Here is a 9,592-nt window from a genome sequence, read left to right on the forward strand (position 1 = left end):
CAGCATTTTACATTAATTAATGCTTCTTTTCTGTTCGAGTTACACAGTTACAGAGGTTTACAATGCAAATTCTCAATGTAATACATGGAATACATGTTATAAGTGAGATCAATACATGCAGCATCCTACAAGCATTTCATAAAGACTAAACACGTTCTTATAGACTTAACATCTATTTTAACAATGCTAACACACAGGTGAGCCAGACTGGTTTCCAACTATGCATTTGTCAGTGTTCAGTGAGGCCTAGGAGCCTTGACATGAGCTGGCACCTGGTCTATCAGTGTCACAGTTTTCATTTGGATTCAAATAAGTGATTTATCTGACTAACATTTAGGAAATAGGTTTTAAGTATTTTTGGAAAGACTACTTTTTGGAAATTGGTATTAGAGTGAGGATAATTTGTAAAGCTTGTATTGCAAGCTAAAGAAAACCAGCCAGACTCATACACGGCCTGTTAGAAAGTTTCTCCTCAGGAATCCTTGTAGCTCAATTTTTGTGAAGCAGCCTAATGTGCCTATATATTTAATCTAATTGAGAACACATCACAGTAACACCAGAAACCATCACCAGTAAACTGTTGAAGAGTAGCTGCCAAACACCTTAAATACTATTCAGTTGTAACAGAAAAAAATAATTGATGCATTGAAAATAAACTAGTCCGGCATGAAATGTGAAGACTTGCTGAGGGAAAACAGCCTAAAATAATTTTATTTCAAACAATAACCCCTTTCTACCCCATCTTATATCCAGTCCACTTTCCAAGACTGGACATGCTTAAATAAGATCAAAACATGTTAGGGCCAAAGGGACCTGCAATCTGGAAAGTGTTTTATAACTGATGTGAATTCTTCTAATGAATGTTTTGTAATTATCTGTTTAAGTGTACAGAATTGATTATCTATAATCATGCCATCTCTCAGAATTTCCCCATGATGCACCTCTCCATATCTTATTTAAATTTTCAATGTAATCTTCTGTGCCGCTCTTCACTTGGTTACCTTTGCATTTATCAAATACTTTCAAAAAACTAAATCAGTATTCAAAGAAACCTCAGAAAGGCATTTTTGTTCATGTGTCCAAAACAATAAAAGAATGTATAGTACCAACTCTTGGAACAGATCCTATGCAAACTAGAAATTCTGTCCCTCACCTCGCTAGTCATGCAATTAACTAACCATCAAACACACTTAATGTTTTGTAGTGGATGGAATTTCTCTCTTCTGCTTATTGTAAAATTGGTCTTAAGAAGGCAGGGTAAGTGTTAATTATAAATGTTTAATACAAGAAACAGGAAGAGGAGTGAAGATGAATGAGAATTGTTGCCAGGTTAATGTAAGATCTTTGAAGGCAGTTATGATTTTCAAATAAGCAGCCATGGGTCATTATTTATGTAGCTTGGCAGTAATGGCCTATGCTTATACCACAGCATCCTGGCTAAAGACTGAGGCAATCTGTTCATATAACCACTCAGATGCTGTAAAAGAAGGCTTATGCATCTTACCACATGGAAACTGTTGCTTTACTGGTGCCCTTTAATGGGACTTACATTAGCACAGTGGAAACAGATTTTTGGAATTTGGTGGTAGGTGCTTCTTAATAACTTTTGTTTATACCATGCTACTATCCACAATACTTACAATGCTATATTCTCTTGTATAACCCACTCAGGTATTTTATTGTGTATTTTTTCTCCTCCATCCTACCTCGCTTGGATGATAACTTCCCTCAGGTATATACATTATTTAGGCTATGGATACACTGCACTACAGTGCGGACAGCAAGTGTGTGAATTGCAAAGCCACCAAAGTGTTTTGCTCTAACTGCCCAGTGTGGATGCTGCTGGCATGAACAAAAAGGTGCCCAGTTTGCTTTAACATGAACTAGCTACCTTTTAGTTTGCATCAGCAGCTTCCACATGGGGGCAGTTAGAGTAAAACACTTTGGTGCACTTTGCAGTCCACACTATAGTTACTCCTGGGTGAATTCTGCACCACTGCACATGCGCAGAAATTTATGTCCCCTGCAGATTTCCTTGCTTCCCCGCAGAAAAATGACTTTTTGACAGGGAAGCAAAGGGAATCCACAAGAGCGGTCATGCAACCCTCTCCAGCAGTATGTTTCAGGTGCCCAGGGCAGCTGGCAGAGAGGTAAATCACCAAGGGGCAGGGGGTGTGACTGGGGAAGGCCTGGCTCATGGCTCCTATTCTGTGCAAGCTCAGCTGCTAGTCCCGGCGGGGTTGGGGAGGATGGGACTTCCTCTTCCCCTGCACGGCATCCAAGGCCAGATCAGACCCACCTCTAGATTTCTCCCCAGATGCAGGAAGCTCTGAAAATCCTCCCCACAGCCCTCTTCCTGCACCCATCACTCCTCAGCTGCAGGGGGAGGGCTCCCTGTACAGGAAGCTGCTCCCCCATCTGCCCAACCCCAGGCATCCAAGACCCCCTCACACCCAGATCCTTCCTCCAAGCCTCACCCCCTGAGACTCTCATACCCAGTTCCTTCCACCAAGCATCACCCCCCCGCATTCAGAACCCCCCCGATGAGCCCCACTCACCCTGCATCTGGACCACCCCACTCACCCTGCACCCAGATCTCCACCCCACTGAGCCCCAACCAGCTGCACCTGCATCCCCACCCCACTGAGCCCTACTCCCCCAGCACCTGGATCCCTAACTTAGCCCCCCACCTAGACCGCCCCTCACAAGCTCTATCCCTCCCACACTTAGACCCCACCCGATGAACTCTATCCCCAGACCCCCCTGCTGAGCCCCAACCACCTTCACCTGAACCCCCCTGCAGAGTTCCATTACTGTTGCACCCAGATCCCCCACTGAGCTGCCTGCACCCAGATTACCCCACAGAGAACCCTCTCAACCCACACCTGGATCCCTCCGCACTAAACCCCTCCACACTTGGATCCTGCCTTGTGGAGCCTGCCGGCCTGCACCTGCTGCACCTGGCATGAAGGGGCAAGGCCCTAGAGTGTTTCTTGGGCAGGACCGATCCTTCTGCTGTGTCAGGGTTGGGTGCAGCCTCACCACTGAGTCTGTGTTTCACGAGGAGCCGGGAGAGCTGCACAGTGATCCCCCACCTCTTGTGTAGCCAGTGGCCTGTGCTCCCCAGTGCCATGCTGGAGCCTCCACATTTATGTCACAAATAAAATTTGCAGAATTATGCAGAATTGTAAAATATTGTGAGCAGAATTTTTAATTTTTTGACACAGAATAGCCCTCAGGAGTGTATACTGCAGTGCAGATAAGCCCTTGAACAGTTTCTTAATAGCTACAGATACATTTCCCACTAGTCTCTAGAAACTATAACTTTAGATATCACACTGGTCAGTAAGAACACTATGGATAAACTGCTTTTCACTGTTTGTTAATAAATCTTTAGAATAATACAGATTTGAGCATGCATATATAATCCTGCATTTCACAGGTCTCTCCAATCTGTGCAATCTTAGTTCATCTCCCTTATGTATATGCATTATGATACATTCTTTAATTACATGATCACAGATGTCTTTTTTTCACAGGACCCTTACCTCCTTCAATGAGCCGGACAGATGGTGCTCACTGAATGGGTGACTAGTTAATATGTCATTTAGTATCACATGCATTATTTACTGCACACTATCCAAAATCCACACTGAATTGTCAGTTTTCTCATGTGTTTTTCTATGATCCCATCTTTTCTTACTTACTGACAAACTTTAGGTTTCAGAGTAACAGCCGTGTTAGTCTGTATTTGCAAAAAGAAAAGGAGTACTTGTGGCACCTTAGAGACTAACCAATTTATTTGAGTATAAGTGAGCTACAGTGCTCAAATAAATTGGTTAGTCTCTAAGGTGCCACAAGTACTCCTTTTCTTTTTACAAACTTTAATGACCTTATCTGCACACAGTGGAACTAAGACACTGATTAAAGTAAAGAATGTCAACTAACTTTGGCTGCCCAATTTGGGAAGACTTGGACCTGATTTTCTCAGGGCTAATCTACACTAGAAGCACTACAGCGGCGCATCTGTGCCGATGTAACTCTGCCGCTGTAACGCTGCTAATGCAGACGCTCTGTGCCGACAGGAGAGAGCTCTCCCATCAGTATGATTACTCCACGTCCCCGAGCGGCAGTAGCTATGTTGATGGGAGAGCTTCTCCCGCCAACATAGCGTTGTCCACACATAGGTCAGTGTAATTTATGTCACTCGGGGGTGGCTTTTTCACACCGTTGAATGACTTAAATTATACCGAAGTAAGCACTAGTGTGTACAAGCCCTCAGAGTACGTATACAGTAGAACCTCAGAGTTACGAACACCAGAGTTATGAACTTACTGGAAGTACACAATCAGGCAACAGCAGAGACAAAAAAAAGCGCAAATACAGTATAGTACTATGTTAAACATAAGCTATTAAAAAATAAAGGGAAATTTTTTAAAAAAATTGACAAGGATACTGTCTCTGCTTCTTTCATTTAAATTAAGATGGTTAAAATCATCGTTTTCCTTCTGCAAGTTTCCAAGCTATACTAAGTCAATGTTCAATTGTAAACTTTTGGAAGAACAACCACAACATTTTGTTCAGAGTTACGAACATATCAGCGTTACGAACATCCTCTGTTCCTAAGGAGTTCATAACGCTGATGTACTATTGTATGTTTAAAACTAGGTTCTCAATGACTTAATTTGCAAATACAAGTGCTCAGGACTTCTGCAAATCAGACGGCGGGTTCTCAAGTTGGACGTGCAGAAAACAAATACACAGTGGTCATCTGAAAATTGCGGTTCCAGTGCAATAGTGGGCCTCCGTGATAGAAATAGGGACAGAATCTAAATCTTCAAGGTGGCATTTCACTACCTTAATTATAAGACCATCTTGTTTAATTCCTGTACTTTCTGGCCTCATTCACAACATACCCTTCCAACTTCCTCAACATGAGGCAGAAATCTAACAGACATCAGCCTCATTCATTACACATTCCCGACTTATTCCTAAGGCACAGTCTGTCCTGTACACTGAATGAGGCACGGGTGACATGGGGAAAAAGTAGAATGTAACTGTGTAATTAAAGACTGTATAATAATGCACATGCACGAGAGGGTTAATTAAGGTCACATGGGCAACCTTCATTATGGCCTTTCCCAACTCTTGAATGCTTGATTCTGCAACTTTAATTGTCTTTTAACTGAGGGTATATCTACACTAGAAACCTAAGTCAACCTACTATAGTAATAGTAATTACTGCGGTAGTGCATGTTCACACTACTCTCCTTGGGTCGGTGGTGCATGTCCTCACCAGGAGCACTTCCACTGACTTAAGACTGGGCTCTCAGCTCCTCTGGCAGCTCCCTGCTGGGAGCCTGGCTGCCCCACAGCCTCCTGGGCTCCTGGTGGGCTGCTGCTCCTCATTCCCCGCTGGGAGCAGGGGTAGCCACCCAGGTCTTCTTGCCTCCCCGTTCCCTTCTGGGAGCAGGGGAGAGGGAAGCCACTTAGGGATCCTCACATCCACATTGCCCGTGTGGGAGAAAGTTGCCCAGAGCTTCTTGGACCCCCCTCCCCCGCCCACTCCCTGCTGAAATCTGTCCAGCCTAGTCAATTTCACAGTTTCTTGCCCCTTCTTCCAGCTGAGAGAGTGTTTGTGTGGAGGGGGTGGGGAAGAGCCACCCAGACTTCTCACCCTGGCTCCTGGCAGGGGGAGAAGTAGTCCAGGCTTCTCAGTCTGTCTCCCTACAGGGTCCAGCTGCAGGGCTTTTCACCCCAGCTCCTTCCAGGAAGTGGATGGGAAGCTGCCCAAGCTTCTTGCCCTGGCTCCCAGACTGGAGTGGTGTCCAGCCACCCAAGCTCTCCAGAGGAGCCAGGGGCAGCTGGGCTCTAGCTCCTGGCTTTCTTGTCAATTTCATGGCTCCTGCCGTGAAACTGACAAGACAGCCAACTGCAGATGTAAGTAACACACCATCTACTCAGACACTGCATCACCCTAACTACACTGACATAAGCCCTACACCCCTCATGGAGGTGGCGTTATTAAGTTGGTGTAGTAGGGCACTTACATCAGCGAGAGCAAGGCTGTTGTGTAGACACTGGCAATTAGGTTGAGGTAATCTGCCTTACATTGTGTAGTGTAGACCAGCCAATAGTTATATGTAATTTCATAAGCTTTTTTAAAAAAAATTGAAAGAACAAAAATTTCAGCATGTGGAACTACAATGGCCTCTTCCACATGCACCTCCAGCAGGGCTGGAATCTTTCAATCCAAAGCAACTGCCTTTATCGCCTGAGCTAACAGAGTGAGCGACAGCAGTAGTAGGCTTATTATTGTCTATGTGACTCTGCAACTAGAAGGGGATGGAGATATGCTTTGCCAGAGTTTCATAGCTATTTGGAAAACATTCAAGATGCCTGAGTTCAATTCCAGGTTCTGTAGGTGTGGGTGTGTTATCGTGGTCACAAACCATCGTTGTCTCCTCCCGTTGCTCCTTCCCCATTCCCACTGCTCTTATCCTCCTGCCTCTCTCTCTGTTCTTACTTCCCCACTTCTTCCTATTCCTCACCCCAGTCTTCTGCTCCCACTTCCTAATCTCCTCCCCTCCAGCTCCTATTTGTGTACATTTGCTCAGCATTTCTTTGCTCTATCCCATCCACGGTTCCTCATTCCTCTGCATTCAAGTCAGACAGCCTTTTCCTTCTCCTCCATTCTGCCCACAGGCAGTTAGCAAAACAGAGTGCCCAGGAGCGACAGTCTCTCTAGCACAACAGCAGCCTGCAGCAGCTAGGAAGCAACAATTTTAAGAAAAGGGCTGCACAGCCCCTTGAGCTCTGGGATGAAGCATGCTCAGTTGCTCTATGACAGGGATCTCAAACTCAAATGATCACGAGGGCCACATGAGGACTAGTACATTGGCCCAAAAGCCGCATCACTGACCCCCGCCCCCGCTGCTCTGGCCCCGCCCCCACTCCACGAGGCCCTGCCCCTGCCCCACCTCTTCTCTGCCCCCATTCCAACCCCTTCCCTGCCTGCCTGCCCTGCCCCCGGGCCGCTCCGGGAAGCGGCTGGAACCTTGGGGGATGGTGGGGGCACGGGGTCTGTGGGAACGGGAAACCGCGGCCAATGGGAGCTTCGGGGGAAGTACCTGGAGGTGCGGCCAGGGCAACACACAGACCCCTATGCCTCCCTCCCCCAGGTCCCGGCTGCTTCCTGGAGCAGCGCAGGGCAGGGCCAGGCTGGAGCCGCTCTAGGTAAATGCTGGGGGGCTGCGGGGAGCTGGCGGGCCACAGAAAATAACCCTGTGGGCCTCATGTGGCCCATGTGTTTGAGACCCCTGCTCTATGAGGATGGTGTATGTGACTAGGCAACAAAATGGCAGATGAAATTTAATGTTGATCAATGCAAAGTAATGGACATTGGAAAACATAATCCTAACTATACATATACAATGATGGGGTCTAAATTAGCTGTTACCACTCAAGAAAGAGATCTTGGAGTCATTGTGGATAGTTCTTTGAAATCATCCACTCAATGTGCAGAGGCAGTGAAAAAAGCAAACAGAATGTTGGGAAAGGGATAGATAATAAGAAAGGGATATCAAGAAAGGGACAGATAAGAAGACAGAAAATATAATATTGCCTCTATATAAATCCATAATACGCCCACACCTTGAATACTGTGTGCAGATGTGGTCGCCCCATCTCAAAAAAGATATATTGGAATTGGAAAAGGTTCAGAAAAGGTCAACAAAAATTATTAGGGGTATAGAACGGCTTCTGTATGAGGAGAGATTAATAAGACTGGGACTTTTCAGCTTGGAAAAGAGACAACTAAAGGAGGATATAGAGGTCTATAAAATCATGAGTGGTATAGAGAAAGTAAGGAAGGAAGTGTTATTTACTCCTTCTCATAATACAAGAACAAGGGGCCACCAAATGAAATTAATAGGTTTAAAACAAACACAAGAAAGTTTTTTTTCATGCAACACACTGTCAACCTCTGGAACTCCTTGCCAGAGAGTGTTGTGAAGACCAACACTATAACAGGGTTCAAAAGGGAGCTAGATAGATTCATGGAAGACAGGTCCATCAATGGCTATTAGCCAGGAAGGGCAGGAATGGTGTCCTTAGCCTTTGTTTGCCAGAAACTGGCATTTGGTGACAGGGCATGGATCACTTGACGATAACCTGTCTGTTCATTCCCTTTGGGGTACCTGCCATTGGCCACTATCAGAGAACAGGATACTGGGCTTGATGGACCTTTGGTCTGACCCAGTATGGCCGTTCTTATGTGTGCTCCAGTTGGCAGGAAGGAACGGTGAGCTACTGGAGCATGCTCAGGGTAGATAGAATCTTTGGAGAACTTAGCTACCAAACTCTAACCATGCTCTCCAGAACATGAGGTTTTTCGGAGGCTTATAATGAGAGAGAATTTTCACAACAACAACAAAAGGCATAGGCTTGATGACGGAGCGACCCTTCTGCCAAATTTCAAATCCCTACTCCAAAGCATGGAGGCATTAGAGTTTCTCACTAAAACTGTTAGTTAAAAAAAAAAAATTCTACATGGACAATTCAGTGTGTTTTCCACCTCCTAACATTCTCAGAAATGGCTTAACTCCAATAGCTGAACCTTCCCCCCAAAATATCAGCATGAGGCAGCCTACTAGCATGGAGAAATTTAGGCTGAACAGTTTAAGTTGGGCAAAGTCATAAGCCACTGAAACCAAAGTCTTATAAGGAGAAATGGGAGAGGGTGGCGACCTAATAATGGGCAGCCCTATCTTCACCGTCTCACTGTGGTCCCACTTCAGTGAGGTGGAAGAGCTTGTTTTAGTGGCTTATCCAGACTGTGAAAAGATTTATCTAAATTGAAACTGCAGCAGGACCAGCCAATGTATCCAGGTGAACAGGGGCTCAAGGCGCGAGAACAGATGGGGGGATTCAAGGTCCGGAAAAATGACAGCTCCTGCGTTCCCTCTCTTCTCCCTTCCCAAGCTCCCCACCGCCTGCCTCAGTAGGGCCCTGAGCACGCAGGGAGCCAGGCTGGCTGCCATCATCAGTACAGGGGTCCCTGCAGGGGAAATCCTGGTCGGGGCCTGTTGCGCTGGAACAGGCCAGCGGGGGCCCAGCAGCTGAGCGCAGGCAGAGCCCGGCATTTTCTTACTTTCACCACTCTAAATTACCAAGAAACAGCGGCTCAGGCCCCGCCCAGGCCCTGTCCTGGCCCCAGCTTTTGAGAGCGCCGCAGCTGGAGTCAAGGCAGCGCGAGCCGCTGCTCTGCTTCCTGTCACTCCGTAGGGCCAACGGGGAAGCGGGAACAGTCTTGTGCCGGCTGCTCCGTGCTGCGGGGTGGGGGCGAGAGGCGGCAGCAGCAGCCGCAGCGGTACCAGCTGCTCGTGCTTCCGCGCGGCCTACAGCAACCGCCGCGCTCTCAAGTACGTTCCGCGGAGCGGAGGGGGTGGCAGCACCAGCAACGGCCGCGCCCCCAACGGTCAGAGGGGCAGTCGCTTCTCCTCCCACCCCTGGGTTCAGGGCCCATCCCCTGTCTCTGAGCGCTGGGGGCGGCCCTGCTGCGGCGGTGTGTCACGCGCAGGCCCCGCCCGGT

The sequence above is a fragment of the Caretta caretta genome, chromosome 5, assembly GCF_965140235.1.
Source record: "Caretta caretta isolate rCarCar2 chromosome 5, rCarCar1.hap1, whole genome shotgun sequence".
Lineage (NCBI taxonomy): Eukaryota > Metazoa > Chordata > Testudines > Cheloniidae > Caretta > Caretta caretta.